We start from the raw sequence: 22,600 nt of genomic DNA, 5'->3' as shown, positions 1-22,600 counted from the left end.
ATATTTTTTAATTTGAATCTCACAAAATTAAAAATATTTGTCCTACTTTTACCTAAAAATGTCAGTTTTGTAGAGCTAAATATATGTATGCAGGTGTAATTTATCCTTATGTGTTGATTGACCACATAGCTAATATAATTTAACTTTTATTTGCTATGTTCATTACTTGTTATACAAAAATTTTAAAGAAAAAGGTCAAAAACAACAAGCAGGATTATCTAAACATGAAACTGTATTTTGTGAAACTAAGGAAGTTTCACTATTGCCATCAATCTGTGAGTCACAGCAGGAAAAAGACTTACTGGACAGAGGGAGGCCCACTGCACCTGCCTTTGAAGGAACTACACACCCTATTCTCTCTCTTTCATGGATTATTTAAATCAAGACATAAAGGTTGCTGTTCTGGAAATGGATGGATGCTCTCAGGTATCACATAACAGGTAGAGTTTATTTATCTTTATCTTATTCATTGTTCCCTCTCACATACATACTGAAAAAAATGCCAGGGATCACTAAACACCACTGGTTATGTGGTATCTAAGTCTTCAATGTTGACCAAAACCATTTAAAGTTTAATCTTTAATCCCACTTATATTACCTATTAAGAAAAACTTGGACTGTAGTCCAGATTCTTACTCCTTGTAAAGTCAGTCTGTAAAATAATCAGATTAATTTGTAGAAGTCATAAAGGAAAGACCATTGAACTATGGTTACACCTCACTTGCTTAATTTATTCAGTGTCATGCTTAACTTCCACAGCAAGTATCTGCCAACAGTTGTTGGTTGTGAAGCTGTAGAAAGAGCACACTTAGGGTAGTCTCACACCAAACCAGCCCACGAGCCCATGAAATGAACATGAGAGTCCTTATAATAGCCTCCCATCTTTTGTGGCTATCATCTGAGGCAAATACTTAGGGTCTCCGTTGTCCATGAGTTGGGCCCTTCTATGCATAAAAAATGGCTGCTCTCGAGGAGTAATTACACGCTACCAATCCTTCAAGTAGAAGTGAGCTTATGCACTAAAAGATAGGAATTCATCCACATTTGACCCTAGTGGACTAAATTCTATAGTAGAGAATTAGAACACCTCAACATTTTTCAATAAGTCAAAAAATGCTATGCTTCAGCTCCCTCTGCTCCATCCTTGCCTCCTCCCTACCCACTGCCACTGATCAATAGTGACTCTCTCTTTCTTCACCTAGACTAGGATTTCTTCTTCATTCACTTAAGCTTCAGGTTCCAGAACTTTCCTTATTTCCCATATTAGTGTCATCTTGATCCAAAATTCAAATGCCAGCTTCCCCGGTGTTTTTCTTTTTCATTATTCTCAGAAACACATTTTCTGTCAGAGTTCTCAACCAACCATTCACTCCACTCAATCCAAAAAGGGAGCCAAGCAGCTCACTCTCCACATGGCCTTCTATTTGTTTTGGTGCTTCACTAGCTCTACTCTTTTATAAATAATTAACTGATAATGACTTCCAGAAACATTTAAACTTTAAAAGATTGTAAAGGAAACCCCCTCTTTGCCCTCTGCCATTTCCCATCTATCCATTAACCCTACTTTCCAGAGCCCAGCCTCTCCCTTGCTTCCTCAACTACTTCTCTCCTACCACTGGATTTGACTAACCCAATTCATCATATAGTGGCTTCTGAAGAATGGGACAGCAAGTAACCATAGCTCTTCCCTCTACCCTTCACTTAACCTTCTACCATACACACACCTTTCTTTATGGAATCCATAAAGACATGTAGCAAGCTGACTCTAAAAAGCCACTAGTTACACCGCCTGTTATAAAAGCAGAAGAAATGCCAAAGAAATAATCACCAATAGTAATGAAAAGTGGAACTTCAAATTTGAAGGCTATTTCTCATTTCTTTGTTCAAGTCACTGGAAAAGGTTTTATGGGCTGGTTCATTTCCCACAGTAATGTGTTTACCATCCCAGAAACTTGAGAGAAACTTAAAAATATTAATAGAACTCTTCTTGTATAAAAATATGTTGCATTTGTCTGAGGACACTTGAACCTGAAAAAGTGCAGATGCAATTTGAATTCCAAAAAGATGCATTTCCCCACTATTTATTAAGAGATTTCCCTCAATTTTCACTTTCTTGGTGTCCATACATTTATCAATTTAAACTTGAGGAAGGTAGAGAGTACTTATCCTTGAGAAGTTTATGGAAACAGAAGCACCAGAATGGAACCATGAGATAACTTAGAAAAATTAACCACTTACCTCTAAATGGCATGCAAAAAAAGTAAACCATTCTAAGGGATGAACATTTTATTTCTTTTTCATTACAGTATCAAGTATCATAAATAGATCAATTTGGTTTGCCTCTGTTATTAAGGGCAATAAAGTAAGATTAACCTTTTAGTGCTTAAAAGTGTTCTGTCTTTTTAAAAATAAGCCTTCTGGAGACTAAAAAGACATACGTCTAATGCAATCGTAGGCTGGATCCTGTATTGAAGGAAAAAAATGTTATAAGGGCCATAACGGATAGCAGATTAGATAAAAGTATTATACTGATGTTAAATTTACTAAAGCTGATAAGAGTGTTGTGGTTATATGAGAATAATATCTTTGTTCTTAGGAAATAAACACTAAATATTGAAGGATGGCAGGCCACGAGGTATGAACTTATTTACAAATGTTCAGAAAAAAATATTACATGCACTTATGTATAGAAAGAGAGGGACAAAGCAAACCCAATAAAATGTTCACAACAGGTGAATCTACTTGTTGTTCTTTGTAAATATTCTTAATGCAATTTTCCTGTAAGTCTGAAATTAGCTCAAAGCAAAAAGTTTTAAAAATAGATGGCATATAGTTTAAAAAAGAATAGTTGAAAAGCCAAGGGACCAAGGAAAGACAAAGTTGAAAATTAATGTCCTGGAAAATAATTCTCTGCAATATGGGAAGATGTCACCTTCATCTTCAGAGATGTGTTGAAGCCATAAACGCTCTTTGTACTTTTGTCCACCAGGCTCATTCTTATCTCTCCAGTCCTCATCAGCTAACAGCATTCAAAAGCATTCGGGTTAGCTCAAAAATATCATCAAACAAAAAATACAAAAATGAGCATCTTGGTGCAAACAATGTGTATCATCATCCTGGCTCTGAAATTTCTTTCTGCTGCTGATGAAATGTCCCTTAAATCAGACAAGTGCAGTTCTATGCTACACCCATACGGGGGAGATCCTTAAGATTAAAGTTGAATGTTATAAAGCTCAAAACATCTTTCAAATAGATGGCTGTTTCCAGACCAAGTTACTAAAAAATATTCTCTAATAATAATGATAATGATGATAAATAATAACAATTAGTATCATTCTATTCTAAGCCTTTTATATGTATTAATTCATCTACTCATCATAACCTTATGAGAGGTATTATGATTATTTCCATTTTACAAGTAAAGATACCAAAGCCCAGAAAGACTAAGTTAGTTGCCTAAGGTCACATAGCTAATAAACTGACAAATCTAAACCCAGGCAGTCTGACTCTAAATCTCACATCTTTAATGACCCCACTAGACTTCTCAACATTATTCTCCTTGTACTCAGACATCTACCTGCGAGCCAGTTGAAACAATTTTAATTATCCTAATTGACTTGTTGTGACATCACTATAAATGCCACTTGTTTTTGTGTAAAATCCTATTACCTACGTTTCTTAAAGCAAATCTCCATTGAAAAGTCAAATTTACTCTATGACCACTATTAAATTTCTAGGGACAAGTTTACTGTTTTTTTTCAGTAAGTGAGATCACCACTCCTGAATAAGCCGGGAAGATTAAATCATTAACTGCCTTTCCATGAACTCTTCAGTGATTTACTCATAACCCAAAATGATCTTTCCTTTCTAAATCCATTGTGAACCATTAGGTGGCATTCAGCTTCAGTAACAACAGGAAATATATTAGTTCCTTACATGTAATCCCTGAGTAACATGATCTAAAACTTATTTTGTTAGTTTAGCTAGTACTTCACATGAGTTCTCATCAAGAAAACTATTCTTATCCTCTCAGGAGGGATAAGAGCTCAGGTAGGCCTTCCTAAAAAGAGCCACCATTTACTTCATAGGCTTCTTCCTCCCAAAGGAAATAACTCGTGTGTGTGTTTGGGGGGGGGGGGGGGGTATTCCAGCAAAGGTACTACTAGTAGTGATCATGGTACTTAATGGTAGTAGTTGCTAACATCTCATGGAATAGCAGACACTGTTCTGTAATTTTATCTCCCCACATGCTGATGATAGCAGAATCATCAGTGTCCTGTTTAATAGATGAAGGAGTTGAGGCAGAGAACAAGGAAGGTATTCTGGCCATTGGGAAGTTAGATTTTGCAACACTTTGTATTGGTCAGATGGTCTAACTACTGTAACAAACAACCCTAAATCTCAGCAGTGTACCCTAATCGAAGTTTCTGTACCGCTCATATCACAGGCCAATCAAACCTGCAGCAGCAGCCTACTACAAGGGGATCAGGAACTCTGGCTCACTCCTTTTGGTAATTTCGCCATCCTCTGGCCCTTAGAGTTCTCCTTGGGCCACCTTCAGCTAGTGAAGAACAAAGAGGCCTAGTCTCCTGTGTGAGCCGAAGAAAATGAGCATCTTGGTGCACACTTATCTCAAGATTAGAAAGATATGGAAGTGTAGGGTAGGTGGGAGCAAAGGAGAGAAAGCAAGAGAAGAATTTTGGTTTCTGGCCACCTATCCAGTGGGGCACGCCACACTTCCTTCCTTACCTTGCCCCACGCAGAAAACCAACATCCACACATATCTTCTGGGGCCAGGTAATTGGAATTGTGATTTCTTGTGCCTTCAAGAGCAATCAATCCTTAGAGTTTTCTGGGCCAGGGTCTCCCTCAATAACTAAACCAAAGGAGCATCATGAAGTGGAAGTCAGAGGCACATGGATGTTCTCTGATTCATCTGAACTTTGGTCTGAAGTAAACAGAGTGTTAATACATTGACATGGCCTTGACTCAGACAAGGAATTGCTTTGGATGAGTCTGTTGCTTAGTGCTTAGTCTGGGCTCGGCCAGACTGGATCTTACTCCGGTTCCCACCACACCTTATTTGATTATTAGGTCACAAGAGTTTCAAGAAGTGAAGTCAGACACATCAAGGCTTAGCCAGCTATAGTTACAGGCATCCAGGAAGAGCCCTGGTGATAAGGCACAGATGCTTGTCGAGGGTTGACAACCACCCCTCCTTGCTATTCAGTTATGTCCTATTTATTCTGAATTTTATTTTGGTTCATCAGGCAGTCTTTGAAGGCATTCCTTTTCAATTATGTATAGTATGAAAATTTCCTATCAATAAACATCAAATTCTGGACTTTTACAGTCTTTCATTGGTCCAGAAGATAAAAATTAATGTTGCTTTAAAAATATCTGTCAAAGATCCTGACTTTGCCAAATATTATTGTTTCAGAGAGTGTTTGTATAATAATGCCACAACCCAACGACATCATAAGGTAGCATCACTGATCCAACATTTCCTTAGAATGTATGAGTCAACATAATCTTTCTCTGCCCAGTTGGTATTTCAATGTCTTTATCCTCCACTTAGTATAAAACCTTCAGGAAAAATACAGTAATTAAGAACCACTGCAGTGTTCACTGAAGTACAGCACAAAAATTTTAAAGACAAAATACAAAAATAATCAATTGGCCCTCTTTCTTTGTCTTTTTTCTCCTTTCCTCCCCACTATGCTTCCTCCTTTTCCTCCTTCTAAGACTTTCAAAGATAAATTGAGAAGGGAAGAAAGAAAGCTCCCAAATAAAACGAAACAGGCAGCGGTGCCTGGGTGGTGCAGTCAGTTGAGTGTCAGACTCTTAATTTCGGCTCAGGTTATGATCTCAGCTCAGGTCATGATCTCAGGGTCGTGGGATCGAGTCCTGAGTCAGGCTCTCTGCTCAGCAGGGAGTCTGCTTCTCCCTCTGCCTTGCCTCCTCCCCACACTATCTCTAAAATAAATTTTAAAAAAAAAAACTTTTTTAAAGAATTTAAAACTAAACAGGCCAATTCATCAGTCATAGTATCTGTGCAATTCTGTAGGAATATCATTACATATATGTGTCCTGACAGAGTCAGAGAAGACAACTGGCACGGATGAGCAAGAAACCAATGTAGCAGGGCAAGCCAAAAAAAGAAAAGGTGAGGTTTTAGGGCAAGGACATAAAAAGGCCATGAGAACCTGATGTGCTGGGAATCACAACAGGAACATAGCAATGTCTAAAATAAACTGATCCTGCAGCTGAGGAAACGGAAATTACACCCAGCATAATTCAGTTCACATAATTGTTCTGAGCGCCTACGAAAATGGGGTGTCATGTTACACACTGGGGTTGAACAGATAAAAAGGAAGTGATCCTTGCCCCTGAAGAGGGAGACAGCCGCGTAATTTCCCCACATGGTGGTAAATGTGACGCCAGCAATGTGCAGGGTTGAGAGGAGAACAGAGAACACTGGACCTCCAATCGTGTCTTGGGGACAGAGACAGAGAGACAGGGTCTGGGCATGTGGGAGGAAACCACTAATCCAAGAGTAGAAGGCAGAGTGAAGGGCATTTGAACATGGATAAGAAAAAAAGATGAGCAGAAGGGATGTCATGGGGAGAGTACGTCAATATATAAAAGATCAGGGGAAAGTGTTGAAGAATCTGGCCTGATCAGCTCAGAGGCAGAGCAAGACACAAGGAATACAAAATTTACCTGCAGACACTTCTAGAAAGCAGCATACTTATGACATTCTTCACTCACCTTAGCGGTAACTTCATCTATCAGAATGTAAGGAAAATAGTAAGTCCTACCCAAACCCAAGTTTTGATTAACCAAAATAAACTGTTTGGCAGAGGAGAAGGAACAGGAATCCAAAGAAAATTATTGCATGTCCTTGGGGTTTCGTAGGCAAGCAGAATACATTCGAAAAATACATCCCCCCCCCAAAAAAAAGTTTTTTAAGTCAGAAAATAATTGCATAGAATTCCACAGGCAAAGACTTTGTAGAAAAAAAAAAAGAAGACAATTCAAGAGAGATTCAAGGTTCTAAAAAAGTAAAATGGAGCATAGTGACACATGCAAAAATAATGACAATGGGATTTGGGGTTCCAAAACAACTTTGCTTTCATTAAAAACATTTTAGATATAATAACATTTGCAAGAGTGAAATTAAAACCACTCATAATTCCATGTACCAAAAATAGTCCTTTTATATAATAAATATACTTAAAGTGGAATAGCATAAACTGCATTTTACATTTTTTTCCGCTGAACATAGCATAAGCATATTCCCATTAATTTAGTTTTCTTTGAAAACATGACTTTTCATCACTGAGACAAGTATCTGTTGAATGGACAGTACTAACATTGATTTAAGCATCTCCTAATTGCTGAAGTACAAGTCATTAATAATTTATATTATAAATAACTCTATGATGAACATCTTAAGGGGCCACTTAGTTATTGACATTCCTTCACAACCGTGTGAGCCCGGCCCCCTCCTCAGCCACTGTGGGGACGTGGACTGCCCATTTGCCACCACGGGCCAGAGACAGTGTTCCTGGCTGGCCCATGCATCTGTCTCAGGGAAATATTGCAAAGCTCACTTTCAGTTATCCTTGAACAATGGAGGAAGAAAGAGATGAAAACCATTAGGCCCTATTTCAAGCACTTTCTGCTTGGCCTGAAACTGTGAAACTGTGTGAGAACAGATCCAGGGAATTCCTAGACACTGTGGGTGGCCTGGAGGGACTATTTTTACCATCCTTAATTTTAAGCACTTTCTTTTGTGCCAATCAGAAGTTTGGCCAATGAGACCTTTTGCCCTCTCTCTCCTAATCTGAGAGATTGGGCAACTTTGTAGTCTATGCACAGAGATTTTTTTTTTTTTAAATACAAGTCACAAACATGGAAGAGAGAAATGCACAAGAGAGGGAAATGCAACTATTTTTGTCCAGATTTTTTCATGAAATTGTCAAGCCAAGGGGAAAACTGAAAAGACTGTTGGTTGGGTAGGCAATATCAAGAGGCGAAAGAGTGAGATGGTGTGATGGGCAGAGGCACGCACGCAGTGGGTGGGCACCCAGCGAGTCTAGAGAACAAGTGAGGACAGGCCGTCCAGGGACTTGAGGCAGAGGTTGATGGCCTATAGGGGTCAGTAGGGAAGGGGATCACTTTTTGTCCATAGTTTCAGGGAACTTGCTGGTTGGATGCTGCTCCTTCGAGGCAAAGTCCAGTCGAAGACCTTCATGAGACCTGCGACTGAATCCCTAAGGGAAAGTATCCATGAGAAACCCAAACAAAACCAGCAGTGAAGTGCTGGACGTTGCTGGTGGCAGAAGGTGAGGCAAGAAGACCTACAGAAAGTAGGTCCTGGGTCCTGGCTCAGCGGTTTGGCGTCGCCTTTGGCCTAGGGTGTGATCCTGGAGACCCAGGATCGAGTCCCACGTCAGGCTCCCTGCATAGAGCCTGCTTCTCCCTCTGCCTGTGTCTTTGCCTCTCTCTGTCTCTGTCTCTCTCATGAATAAATAAATAAAATCTTTAAAAAAAGAAAAGAAAAGAAAAGAAAGAAAGTACGTCCTGTCCCTCCCACAAATCTCAGAACTAGCTCAGATTCATGGGAGCCTTGTGAAAACAACAGCACCCCTCAGTGGGCTTAGAACCAGCCCATTGCTCACCACTAAGAGTGAGGTTCCACCAGCAAAGGATAGACACACATCTGTCATGATTCCATCTCAGAGAAGTTTGTCCTTCCTGAGAACCAAATGGGCTCCTCCAGACAACGCGAAGTCCTCCCATCCAGAAGCTTGGGAGAATTCCAGGAGGGGAGGGAAGAGAGACTTTGAAATTGCCTCGTCATACAATGAGTCACCAATGGCTCTCTGAGCCTTGTTCCTTCTTTCCCGATGGCAGTAAGGGCCATCACCGGGCAGAGGGGCGCCCCATTTCAGGCCCCGGCACTGGGGACAGGAAGAGGAGGAAGGGGCAGGGAGCTCAGAGGCTCAAGTAGCAGCCTGCTCTTGGCAGGGGCCACTGCTAATTTTCTTTGGCTGGCTCTGACTACCTGTCTGAAAGCGCTGCAATGCAGGAAGGAAATTTTTCAAGAGATTAAACTATGATTGTTTCCTGTGTGGCTGTCTTCGCTGGTGTATGAAAAAAAGCTTTAAGGGCACTTGAAAAGAGATTTGTCTGAATAGCAGGGTTGTTGTGATTCATCTCCCCCAAGTCGGGATTTGGCCAATTTCCTCAGGAAAGTGGTTGATTAGGACCCATGGATTTATCCGTGGCCTAAATATAAGATGTCATAAAGGTGATTAATGGTGAGCTCACCATCAGAGGGAGTTAAGAGTTTATAAAAGCTATTTTTAACGGTTTGGAAGGGGGGAAAAAAACTCACTTGTCACATTGCCAACGTGTTTCAATAGTTAAAAACCTCTTTGTGGCCCCTGATAATTCATGCTACCAACTGTTAAAGGTCGTTGTATTTTCTGATTTTACAAGTTGGTTTGAAAAATTGATTCAGTGTGTTTTGCTGTTTATAGAAAAAGCACAGGAGGGAAGGAAAATAAAATGTATTTCCACTGCGATTAGTGATCGCTGTTGCTGGTACCACTTAAGTACAATAAACTTGTTTCTTTTTTCCAGCCTGCCTTGCCGCTTACCTGCCTGCCCTACAAATAGCAATTGACAGAGGATAGTCCAAGATCGTCTTCAGAGCCCAAGTAAAACTAGGCTGGGATTCCTAAATCAAAGGAAATTAGGTAGCTCAGGCAGTGGATGGCCATGGGCAGGGTGTAGGGTGGCTCAGTGATGTCACGCTACCCGGAGATGCTCCAAAATGTAACTTCATTGTCATGACAGTTCCACAAGGCAAGAGCCCTCCTCCAGTCACAAACCAACCAACTTTGGTTAAAGGGACACAGATAATCAACCTCTTTTTAAAGGTGAATTTCCTGTAAGGTAGTTAGAGAATTCTCAGGAAGTGGTATTTAACCATCTGGCCCGATCTTGTGTTAGCACCCTGAAAAAAGAGTTGCTGAAAATTAAAGGTTGTCACCGTTGGCTAGATATTTGGCCATTTTATGGAGGGTAGACACACGGAGGCATGGATGCATTCTGTAAGCCGTACAAGGTGGGAACAGGGGAGGGGTTAGTTGTTGAAATACAATGATTAACTATTTTGAGTGACTTGCATTCACGAGTGAGATGCTTTCTGTGCTCCTTGCACCATTTTGTAGATTGACCCGATTTGACATAGGAAACCCAATGCAGGGTTTCCCTCCCTGTTTGGCAAACACTGTTGGGGGCCTTCTGACGTGGCAGGAACACGTTACTCGGTGCTGGAAAGGCAAATACGGCTAAGAGCTCATTCAGTGAGCTCCACAGTGAGCCTGGTAGGTAAAGAAGGTTCTTACAACAGAGTAAAGTAAGTGATATGATAATATGTACCCATGCATATGGACTGGCAGTCAGGAAGAGGTAAAACCTTTTCTCCCAGAGTGCCAGAAGATTAGAGGAGCTATTATAGCTAACTAGAAGCTTCTGTTTAAAGGGAAAACCCAGAATTTGCAGGAGAGGCTCTCTTTCCTCTCCCATTGGTCTGAACTGACTCTGATCACCACCCCCCAACTGCACAGGAGGCTGGGAAATGTAGTCTCTAGCTAAGCGGCCATTACTTCCTAAAGTGGTAGAGTTCCCATTACTATAAGGAAGACAGAGAATTCACTACTGGGCAACAGTTAGCACTTTCTGCATCTGTCCTGTCAAACCATTGTCATGTGGGAGTCCAAAAGGGACCATAACATCAAAAGCATCGACGAGTAAGACGGCTTTTGTTGAGTATGCAAGGCACAGGGCTGCACGCTGCAAAATCTACGACAAAGGATAGGACACTTGATTATTACATTTTGTAACAAAATTGCCTAGTAATTTACAATTAATTATTTATAAGCTATAAATATGACAATAAAATTTATTTTCACATTAATATAAACAGCGGCATAATGTGTTTAGGTTTTGTTCAAAAAGTAGTCTAGAATTGAAGGACAAGAGGAGCAAAAGGAAGTGGGACAACTTTCAAATCCTAAGAACTCAAGGGAAGATAGCAAGAACAAGGAACATCTCCCAGAATCAGAGCGAGCTGCGACTGCTTCCTCAGCCGTGTGAGCTCTTCCAGCAGAGGGCTGCATGTTATTCATCTTTGTGTCCTCTGTGCCTGGCATAGAGGCATTTCCTGGCACGTGTTGGCTCTTGATTAATGTTGAAGAGAGGGGAAGAACACTTTTTGGGGGGTTTTAAATAACAGATACAATGTACTGAGAACCATCACTGAAGGCCCATTTGACCTTGGCCTCACGACCACCAGGTCTCAATTTTTGACTTTGACGGTGTATATACAGGACACAATATACAGATGACACACTAGGCTGAAAGATGATGACATTCATCAATCAACTTAAATCTCATGTTGCATCTCTTGTGGCCAAAACAGCTGATACATAGTGAATTGACTTTTATAAACCCTTTAAATGTGCCATGCCCGAGTGCCTTGGTGGATCAGTCACTTAAGCATCTGACTCTTGATTTTGGCTCAGTTTATGATTCTAGGGTCGTGAGATTGAGCCCCACATAGAGCTCAGCACTAGGCATGGAATCTGCTTAAGGTTCTCTCTCTCCAGGCAACCCAGGTGGCTCAGTGGTGTAGCACCTGCCTTTGGCCTAGGGCATGATCCTGGAGACCCGGGATCGAGTCCCACGTCAGGCTCCCTAAATGGAGCCTGCTACTCCCTCTGCCTGTGTCTTTGCCTTTCTCTCTCTCTCTCTCTCTCTCTCTCTCTCTGTGTGTGTGTGTGTGTGTGTGTGTCTCTCATGAATAAATAAAATCTTTAAAAAAAAAAAAAACAAAAGATTCTCTCTCTCCATCTACCCCTCCCCCCTACTTACATGCTTTCTCATAAGTTAATTAATTAATTAATATCTCATGCCTGACACAATTATACTGCATTGCAGGGTCTGTTTGGGAGTTTAAAAGAATTTGTTTGTTAAATGTAAACTTAGATATTACAGACTATTTGCAACATTATGTCATCATTTCTTCCCTTTTTCGTTGTCATTGGTTTGGGGTTTTTAAACATAGGATCTCAAAAAACTTGCAGTATCCTGGACCTCTCTCAACCTTTTTAAAATCCTGTAAAGGGTACACTAAGGTTCCACCTCCAACTAATAGTCTTAAGTACAGAGCCTTGAATATCCTCTCTTCTTTTGTCCTGTTTAGATTTGGTGACAGGGCTTTATCCAGTTTTCCAGGGTGGTCACAGGGTTCTGGAAGTGTCCTTGCTCTTTCCATCCTTCATAACCATTACTCCAAACTCTCGCTGGGCCTGAGCCCGCAGGATACCCAGGCTGGGACCCTGGCTTCCAGCTGAGTCCAAGCCTTCATGGTAAGAAGGTAAACAAGGAAAGAAAGTATGGACCCAGCCCCAGCTTCCTCTAGCCCCTGGGAGAGCCTGTTTGGACAGATTTTTGAGGTGCCTACCACACTCTCCACTCAAATGTGATAAATATGCACCTAACTAGACCCAAATTCCAAATCTCACACAAAAATACTTCAGTGCAAGCAATCTCCAAGCGGGTTTTCTAAAAATACGTGATTTCCATATTCCATGCCAACCCCCCAGGGTTCATCCTAATAAGAACTATTCATAAAAGCAACACAACGGCAAAAACACTTGACACAAACAATGACCTTTTCCAAGCCTGAGTTTCAACATGCACAGCAGTGATACGGGAATGAGAAACAGATTTTGTGAACTGTGCTCCAGGGCTTGGTCCAGACACTCTTTCCCCATCTATATTTCTCCTCTCTGTGACCACATTGGAGTCTGTGACTCCCATGAACCACCTCTGAAGAGTTGGTTTGACTTCCAAATCTTAAATTCCAGCCTCCACCTCATTCCTAAGATTCAGACTCAATGTAGATCATGGCCTGTTAGGAGTTGACACTTAGGTATCCCAACATCAAGCAACTCAAACTTAGCCCATCTCAATCTATGTTCATCACCTCATCCAAATCTGCTGCTCTTGCAGGTGCCTTGTGACATTAGAGGCACTACCACCTGCCTCTGTGCCCAAGCACAGAGACATCTGTGTGTCACCCATCCTCAGATCTCATTAACCTCCAAGTCATGTTGATTATCTCCTAAACTGTTCTCAAATCCAACCACAGATACCACCTTTTCCGGGCAACTCTGATTCATCTTCTGAACAAAAATAACTTCCTATTGGTCTATCTACATCCACTCTTGCCCTAATTCAATCTGTTCTTTCTTCTGTAGCCAAAACTTCTTAAACATCTTTCTCCTTACTCTTTCAGCAAATATTTATGAAGCACCTATCATGTGCTGGGCACAGTGCCAAGCACAGGATATATAGTGGTGAGCAAAAGAGCCATGGATCCTGTCTTTGTGGATACACACCAATCAGATGGTGTCAGCTCCAGGCTTAATATCTGTGGTTGGCAGAGTCATAGCCCCAAACATACCCACATCCTAATGGGAGGAGGACACAAGCTAAGAAATGTAGGTGGTCTCTAAAAGCTAGAAAAGGCAGGATGAAGGATTCTTCCCTAGAACTTTCAGGAGGAACACAGCTCTGTCAACACCTTTATTTTAGTCCATTGAGCCCCAGTTTGGACCTCTAGAACTGTGTTATTTTAAACCACCAAGTGTGTGGTCATTGATCACAGCAGCCATAGAAAACTAATATCATGGTGTCAAAGTATTCATAGCACCTAAACAATGGACTAGCCTTCAACAGCTTCCCAGTGCCTTTGGGATAGAGTACAGAATCCTCACACACTGCTTCTAGCTACCCTCCCTTCCTGTCCCCATTGCCACCAACTGAACTTCTTTCCACTCTCAAAGGAACTACACTCCTCCCCTCTGAGGCTAGAACACACTACTGTCACTTCCTGGAACCCTCTTCTGTTTTATCTGCTGAACTCCAATTCCCAAATTCAACCTTTAAATTAAAGGTTACTTACTCAAACATGTCTTACCAGAACCCCTCAGTTTCATCATGTTAGAGGCGTCCATACTCCTTCTACTTCCCCGTTCCAAGTATGCTTCACACTTGGCTCTGCTGGTCTTAATGTCTATTCCCCAGAAGACAATATAAGCTTCACCTCAAGACAATGAGGTGGAGGCTGGAATTTCTGAGTGAGGAGGAGAGTCTAGAACGCTCTTAATTCACCACTGTGCCCCCAACACCCACTGTGTGGGGTACTCAATACAGATTTGCAAAATGAATGAATGTATAAATGAATAATGAATAAAAGATACATTTCTCTTTCATCTGGAGAGCAGTCCCACCTACATACATCTGGCCATTTTTTTACACTCAAACCATTGCTTTGTCAGAGAAAATTTTTGACATCTTAAATTCTGATTCTTTGACTCAAACACAAGAAAAAAGCCACCTCCACTGTGATACATCTTATTTTTTTCAAATTATAGACCATTAAGTTTTTATCTACTGAGATTTTCTTCCATCCTAGAGTCCCCTACAGAGTGTGGATGCACCTCCTGGGACTCTGTTTATTCATTCCAAGCAGAACCATCACTGAACCACAATAGAACCAGTGACCAGAGGTATTCAAAATAGCCAATGAGCCACAGCCCCTGGAAATTAGCTCATCTCTCCAGGAAGGTGACCTGCCTTCCCATTAGTGGAGCCTGCATGCTCTAGGGTCTTGCCTGTTGTAGTAAAAGTGCACATAAGGAAGTGGACCTCTCCTGTTTTCCACTCAGTGCAGCACCCCCTCTTGTGAGGCCTTTGCCTCCTTTCTGGGGACTCTCTTCCCTTGCAAGGGGATTACAGGATACTTCTTCATTCAGTGAAACATCAGTCCAACATCTGAGAAATCTTTGTCAATCTTTTGAATCTTTGCTAGCATCTGTAAAAAAAGCCAAGGAAGGATTTGTTCATAACTCACAGCAAAATCTAAAATCTTTTCCCATCTTTCTCAAATGCTCGCAGGCACAGCAGCCACACATCAGCACCACCCACCTCCCTCAACTTCCAAAATCTCTCCCTTCCGTCACCCACTGCCCACCTGGTATGGGCCATTGTCACTCATTCTTTCAACACATGTGTAGTATGCACTGTGTGCCAAGCATTTCAAGAACAGGGATAAGCTGGAGAACATGTCACACAAAAATCTCTGCTCTCATGGAGCTTAAATTTTACGGCGGGAAAATGAACCTTCCAATTTTCTTGATTGACTATATTTTCTTCTACCCATAGCTTTCTGAAATAAATCAATATAGATATTTCCCTTCTCCCATCATTCAGATTCTGTCATATAAAGGTTTGTGTACTGACCAGGAACATACAGAAATCTTCTGTATGGACAAAAAAATGCTGTGAATTCTTCTAAGTGAGGAAGAGTTGTGAGTATCTATTTCTGAGTATTTTTCATGCCATAGATCCTGATACAAAATGACATGGGAATAGAATTTACAATAAAGATATATACAGATAGATAAATATATACATATATATATACCTCTACATCATACATGTACATGATGTCTAGATATGCGTGTTTGCATATATGTATGCCATGTGAAAGGCTCAGTCTCTGCAAGACTGAGAAAGGGCAGTTCAATCAATTGAGTAAGAAGAGAGAAGTCTTCCTGGAGGACATTACCTTGGAAAGATGAGGAAAATCTGCACACAGATGTGGCATTGTAAATAGGGAGGACCTTCTGAGCAAGGAGACAGGAAGGAAAGCTGGGGAAGCCAGCAGACCAGGAGTGTGCTGTGCTGAAGGCCTCGTGTGCAGGAGGCACAAGGGACCTCTGGTAGGGCTGGGAATAGACAACAAATGAGTTTGCATAATGTCTCCTAGGTCATGGTTGGCTATTGGAACTGGAGGTGGTGAGGGAGGCAGGACACAGAATCACTGAAAATCAATATAGGAAGAGAAATGAAAGGTCACCTAATCTTCCCACCCTGCTCACCCTGTATTCTATAGATAAAGTAACTGAGACAGAGTAGCAATTATAACCCCAAGGTCCTAATACTTCTCACTGCTCCTATCCCTATGGTCTTCCCAGCATACATCACTGTCTTATTGAGAGATTAAATTGATGCCATTGTGGAAAGAGAGAGTGATGGGGAGGGTGAGGGGGCGGATAGTAGAGGCCTATTTTAAATTTTCTAAGTTAGAACTATGAATAATGCGACAATGGTCTAAAAATAAGATGTTAGGGATTTGGAGGACAGATGCAAATAATTATAAAAATAATAATAAATTAGGCATGCATATGTGTGTGAGAGTGTCTACACACTCTCTCTTAACACACACTCTCTCACACACTCACACCCATAACTTGAGCTGGTATGGAGACCATGTAGAAGGAAGGTACCTCCAGACTTAAAGCCCAGCTATCCAGCACAGTCCTTGTTTTACAAAGAAAGTCCTCAGTGAACAGTCATTAAATGGAAGAATAAATATGTGATGGGGAAAGAGACAGTAGCCACTTCTCTTCCCGTCTTAATATTATGAGTTCCATTTCCTTATCATTTATTGTCCAGGAAAACTCAAAGTGATTTTTAATGGCTGAGTGTCCTATCCTTGCCAAGCGCACTCAGGTGTGACTGCCGACAGCCCAGGATAGTAATTCAGAATTCCATTATTTTCTGGGTCTTAGAGAAACACAAAATGGTTCACATCAGATGCAATGAGGAAATAGCCAGATGCACAGCAGGCCCAGGCTGTCGCAGTCTCAAGCCTCCACCCCAGAGATACACAGAGACACAAGAGGAAGCACAATAGGGCCCCAAGGCTTCATGAAACACCTTATCCAGAAGCCAGACTCATTTTTTTTTTCAACTCATTTTTTGATGGAACTCAGATCACTTACTGCAGGTACCCTTAATGTCCAAGTCAGAGTCCAACTACCAAAGCGACTGTGTAGGCCTAGCAAGGGCAGCAGGGAATTCAAGCACTCTCCAAAAGGCAAGAATCTGTAGATAGGATGGTTTTTCCAATGTGTGAATCCAAAAGCAAAACACTCTCTGCACCCCTTACCTGCCATATACCCCCATCTCACCACCACTCCAATTTCTAGGCTGTGGGCCTTAAAGAAAGAATTCACATCGATGGCCACTGGGAAGAGGAAAGAAGTCATAAGGAGTGCAAGGGATAAGGAGAGAGAAAACTGGGATGAGGATGGTAGCTCCTATACATGTAAATGGGCCCTGAACTAGTTTTCATGTTCATTGAGGCACCAACTGTGTGTGGTGTTACAGCCCATCTGCCAGCAGCAACATGAGACACCCCCACCCCCAATGAGGGGCAAGAGCATCTATTTGCTATAACAAATAGATCTACCTGGGCCAAGGAACTGGTTGGGGGAAGTCAGTCATCTCCAAACATCATCCAGCAGTATCATAAAGGATTAAGTGTAGATTTCAGCTCATTGGCAAACCAGATCCTTCATGAAGTAGTTTGGAACAGAAAAATGGAGGAGCTACATATTTTGGTAGAAAACTATATTCACAAAAATTCAAGAGGGAGGCATATTTATTAAACTAATTGCATAGGAAAATGACAGAAAAGGAGGAGAGAGAGAAAGAACATTTCCCTAGACACAAAATGTCTAAAAGAGGTCTGGGGCTGGACACCTGAACCTAAAATAGCTCTCTATTCTGTGGGTTCTGTGGTCTTTCAGCAAAAGTTAATTTTTCTGGCTTCAAGTTTATAACTGAACTCCAGTGTGAAATATTGAAAAGAAAATGACTACAGAGAACCTATTTAGACCTTCCTGGCAAGACCCAAGTTGGAGGACAGGAGGGGAAGGGCTGTTTATCTTGACAGAGGATTTCCTTACCAGAACATGGAAAACATTCTTTTTGTCAAATATAGTTAATGGTCACCCAGCAACACAAAGAGTAGTTTCAGTAGCTTAAAATCAACAAGGGGCCACTGGGAGAGGTGTGACTGTGCCCCCCCACCCCAGACAGAACATGAGCTAACTCATGGCCATGTCTTGGACAGGGACAGTGTTGTTGATGAGTGCATAGGAAAAATATCATTACCTAATGCACTTTCCACCAAGGAAAATGTTGTCACCTACTTAGTAGGTAATGTAGACATGCCCAACCAAAAGTTAGGCAAGAGGCACTATTAACACATTTCCCAAAATGCCTTGAAAGACACAGCTGCCTTTTCAAATAGGAAGAACAGGGGATGCCCTCACCCATTCAACTTCCCATTCTAATGGGAATGACTAATATTTTGCAGCTTTCCACCGGACTTCCTCTCTAAGCTTTGGGTATATCCTCTAAAGGTAGGTGCCTCTGAACACAGCAGCTATGATACAAGCAGTATGAGATAATGGAAAAATCTTAGATTTGCAACTTGGTGATATAGGTTCTAGTCCTAACTCTACTACTAACTGGTTGAGTTTCCCAAGACGATTCAGTCTGTCTGGGCCACAATTTCCTAAAGGTCTTTTCACGTAAAGAACCAACAGGTAGAGAATAGTCACAGAGTTAGTTCTTTAAAGATCATCTTCATTAGAGATAAATCTCTGGATTAATCTACCAGTTTCAAGTCAAATATCCATACCAAGGCTTTATTTTATTTTCATATTAAGGTTTTGGTTTTTATTCTTTAGGCTTCAGAATTAGCTCAAGGAACATCTGTATGTGGTTCATCTTATTGGCCCTTTCTTTCACACATGCATCTTAAGGCACAGCTTTCTGTATCTTTTCTCTACATACACCAAAAATGTTTTAGAACTAAAATAAAATAAAAATGATTTTTGTTTTCATATTCTTCAAAATTCTAATTACCTGAAATGCTTTTCTCTTCCACCTGAGGTACAAAGGATCATTCATATTTCTGATTCAGAAATATGGTTTAGTAGTTTTTAGATACTTTCTTCTATATATCAGAATAAGAATATTGGGATGTGTGGAATGTGCTGAGCGATTCTTATCTCATTTGAATTTTGGAATTGGAATAACAAAAGCCTGAAGCAGTAAATTAGAAAACCAGGCTAAGTACTTGGAAGAGTTTATGCCTAGTATAGTAGATTTCAAATATGGTTCAGAAACTTTGTAGCCTCTCTCATTAAGGGATGGAATCTACTCCTGCATCCCTTAATATAGCCATGTGACTTGTTTTAACAAATAGAAGGCAGCAGATGTGATATTGGGCCACTCCTCAGCTTAATTCTCCAGAGGCCTTATTTCTCTGGCTTGATTTTAAGAATCTTGCCACCACATGAACAGACCCTGCTAGCCTAGTGGAAGTTGAAAAACTTTGGGCATGATCACCCCAACATTTCAGCCTCTAGTCAACCAATCATATGAAAGAAACTGAGACCAGCCAGCACCCAGCTGACCCACCAAAGACCAGACTCACAAGCCCAGTCAAGATCAGCCAAGCTCAAAGAAGACCAAAAGAGCCACTTACCAGAATCATGAGTTAAATAAATAGTTGTTATTTTAATGCAGGTTGTTTGTCATGCAGCAAAACCCAACTGATACATCTGGCTTATTTTAAACAAAGGTTGTCCTAGATATTATTATGCATTATATTTTAGATAATATTATAAAATAAGTAGTTTGTCCTCAGCAACCTCCCTGCCCGTCCTGCTTTTGCCCTCACCCTCTAACACAGAACCTTCTTTCCCAAAAATGTCTCCTGCCATCCCCAGCCTTCCTGTCCTAAAGGGAAAAACTTTTAATAAAACCAGTTTAAACAAATATATGAACAGGAAGAGAGTTTTTGGATGCATTCGCTCACTAGATCGTATTTGACTTCAAGAATTATCAATTATCAATTATTCAATAATTATCATTCTCATTTTGCAGATTAGGAAACTGTAGCTCAGAAAAAAAAAAATCTTTCCTTTCCATGTCCACTAAAACAGTTAGCAGTCTCTCATTCCTAAATCTTACACTCCTCTCCTCCCTTTCAAGTTGTTTCTCTTTATCCAAGGTCTTTGCATTTCAAAAAAAAATGAATTTGCATTCCTGGAGGATTGGCCCTACTGAAAATTCCAGCATTGATTGAATATTCAGTAGATTACAGAAAACATTTTGGGGAATCTATTCTGACATCCCTCAAATTACACAATTTAAGAAAGTGTTGACTGCTTCTCTGCCAGAGACCTGAAGAAAGCTATCCACTTAGATAGTATGTGCTTTAGTTATACATTCAGAAGATAAGTGCACATTACTGTTTTATTGAAGGAAAGATTAAAAACTTTTCTTTAGACAGTATCATTGTCTCTTATTCATGAGTGGTAACCTAAGACTATGGTTCTCAGAGTATGGTCCCCTCACCAGTGGCATCAGCTCCACCTGGGAGCATACTGAAACCACAACTTATAGGGTTCTACCCCAAACCCATTGAACCAAAACTCTGGAGATGGGGTTGAGCTCCTGTGTTTTAACAAGTCCTCTGGGTCATTGTGATGCATGGGCCAATGTGAGAGCCACTCACTTATTCCATGGCACCTGTTCAACCCAATGACTTCCTAGTGCAGGAGTTGATAACCTGCAAGCAAGTCCAGCCAGCCACCTGTTTTTGTAAATAAAATTCTATTGAAACACAATACTGTCATTCTTTTATGTATTGTCTCTGGCACTGCAAAGGCAGAGTTGAGTTGTTGAAATGGAGACCACATGGCTAAGAGAGCCAAAACATGTATACTATCAGGCCTTTTACAGAAAAAAATTGTGCTTATCTCTTTTCTGGAGGTTGACTACATTTATGTGCAATGGATAAGAATATAGGTTTTATATTCAAACAATATGATGTGCAATACTGGCTCTACCATTTACTAACGGGGCTACTAATGAACAATTTCTTAGCTACTCTAAGACCATCTCAACTTTGAACAGGACAGCTCTGGAGGCCATTCTAACTCCAGAGTCCCCTGTGGGTTGACTGAGGCTAGAACTTAACTTCTGCCCTCCTCACTCCTGCCTCCTTACACACCCATAGCTGTTGCTTCCAAGAACACTTCTTGGTGAGTATTCTGCATGCTAACGACTGCTTGGTTGGCCTCTGAGTGAACCCAATCCATGCCAATCCCAGACTTGGAGAAGAAGTTTGTAACTGTCTGTTACAAAATGCAATGTTCAACAGAATAATGTTCCCGTAAAAGATACCCATGCCCTAATCCGCAGAACCTGTGAACCAAACATGGCAAAAGGAAATTAGCAGGTATGAATCAGTTAAGGAATTTGAGATGAAAGATTATTACCCTGGATTTTCTGGATTGGCCCAACTAATCACATGAGCCCACAAAAGCAGAGAACCTCTCCAGGTTAGGGTCAGAGGGAGGTAGGGCTACGTAAGAAGGATGAGGGAGATATGACATCGCTGGCTTGAAGAGGAAGGAAGGAGCTGTATGTGGAGGAGGGAGGGTGCATGATAGAAGCTAGAAGAGACAAGGAAATGGATTCTTCCCAAAGCCTTCCAGAAAGAAATGCAGGCCTGACATATCTTTGTCTTAGCCCAGTGAGACCCAGATAAACTTCTGACCTCCACAACTGTAAGAGAACCAATTTGTATTGTTTTAAGCCACCAAGTTTATGATAATTTGTTAGAGCCGCCATGGAAAACTAATACAAATCAAGACAATTGACAAATGTAAAATTCACAGTAACGGGCTATGGGGCCTGTCAAAGAGACAGAGGTCACTCTCTGGTGTCTCCTGAAGAGCTTCTGTGCCGGGCAATCAAGAGAGATGAGGCACAAGTATTAAGATTTCACAGACAGGAAAAAAAACAAGACAAACAGACAAAACAAAAAATAGGCAGGAGTCAAATGTGGACTTTGGACTTAAAGCCAGAAGTGACGAGGACAGATGCACACTTGCAATGGGACTGCTTCTCCCAGGGGATTTCCACTGGCGCCAAGGACAGGGCCAGAGGATCTCATTCTGATCAGTGATTCTCCTGGTAACACTGGTAGGTCAGCTGGTTAACAAGGAGGACTTTGATAATAATCACTACTTCATTAAGAATTATGCATCAAATTTCTGCAGTTAACACCAGCTTTCTTGTTCCACCCAGTGAGGCATTTTCACAGATCAGGGGAAAACCAGCGAAGAAAAATTGAGTTGCAACAGTCTGTTCATTAGGGCTGAGTCACTGGGCATTCACAGTGCTTTTATAAAGCCTTTTATTCATTCAGGACAAGATACAACTGCCCACACAGCACAGTTCACATCATTTCACAGCTGTCAACGCTGGGAGGAATCTCAGAATTATCTCGTCTAACCCTGTCATCCTTTGGAAACTAAGGACCAAGGCAATCATGTGATTCATCCAAGGCCACACAGCCAGTTCACATGGGTCTCAGGACTCAGTGCCAGCCCTTGGGCTGCTGGGCCAACCTTGTCCCACTCCAACTCCCTCAGGCTGGCTGGGCTTCTGGAGCAGAGAGGGCCAGAAATACGCACAAGGCCAGAGTAAACACGTGCTTCAGGTGCTTCAGGCCAGCCAATAATCTGAGCCCTTTCAACAATATTCTTTAAGCATTTGTTCTACATTTTTTGGT

Source organism: Vulpes vulpes, chromosome 15, assembly GCF_048418805.1.
Source record: "Vulpes vulpes isolate BD-2025 chromosome 15, VulVul3, whole genome shotgun sequence".
Taxonomy (NCBI): domain Eukaryota; kingdom Metazoa; phylum Chordata; class Mammalia; order Carnivora; family Canidae; genus Vulpes; species Vulpes vulpes.
The sequence above is the reverse complement of the archived record's forward strand: the minus strand, read 5'-3'. Positions refer to the sequence as shown.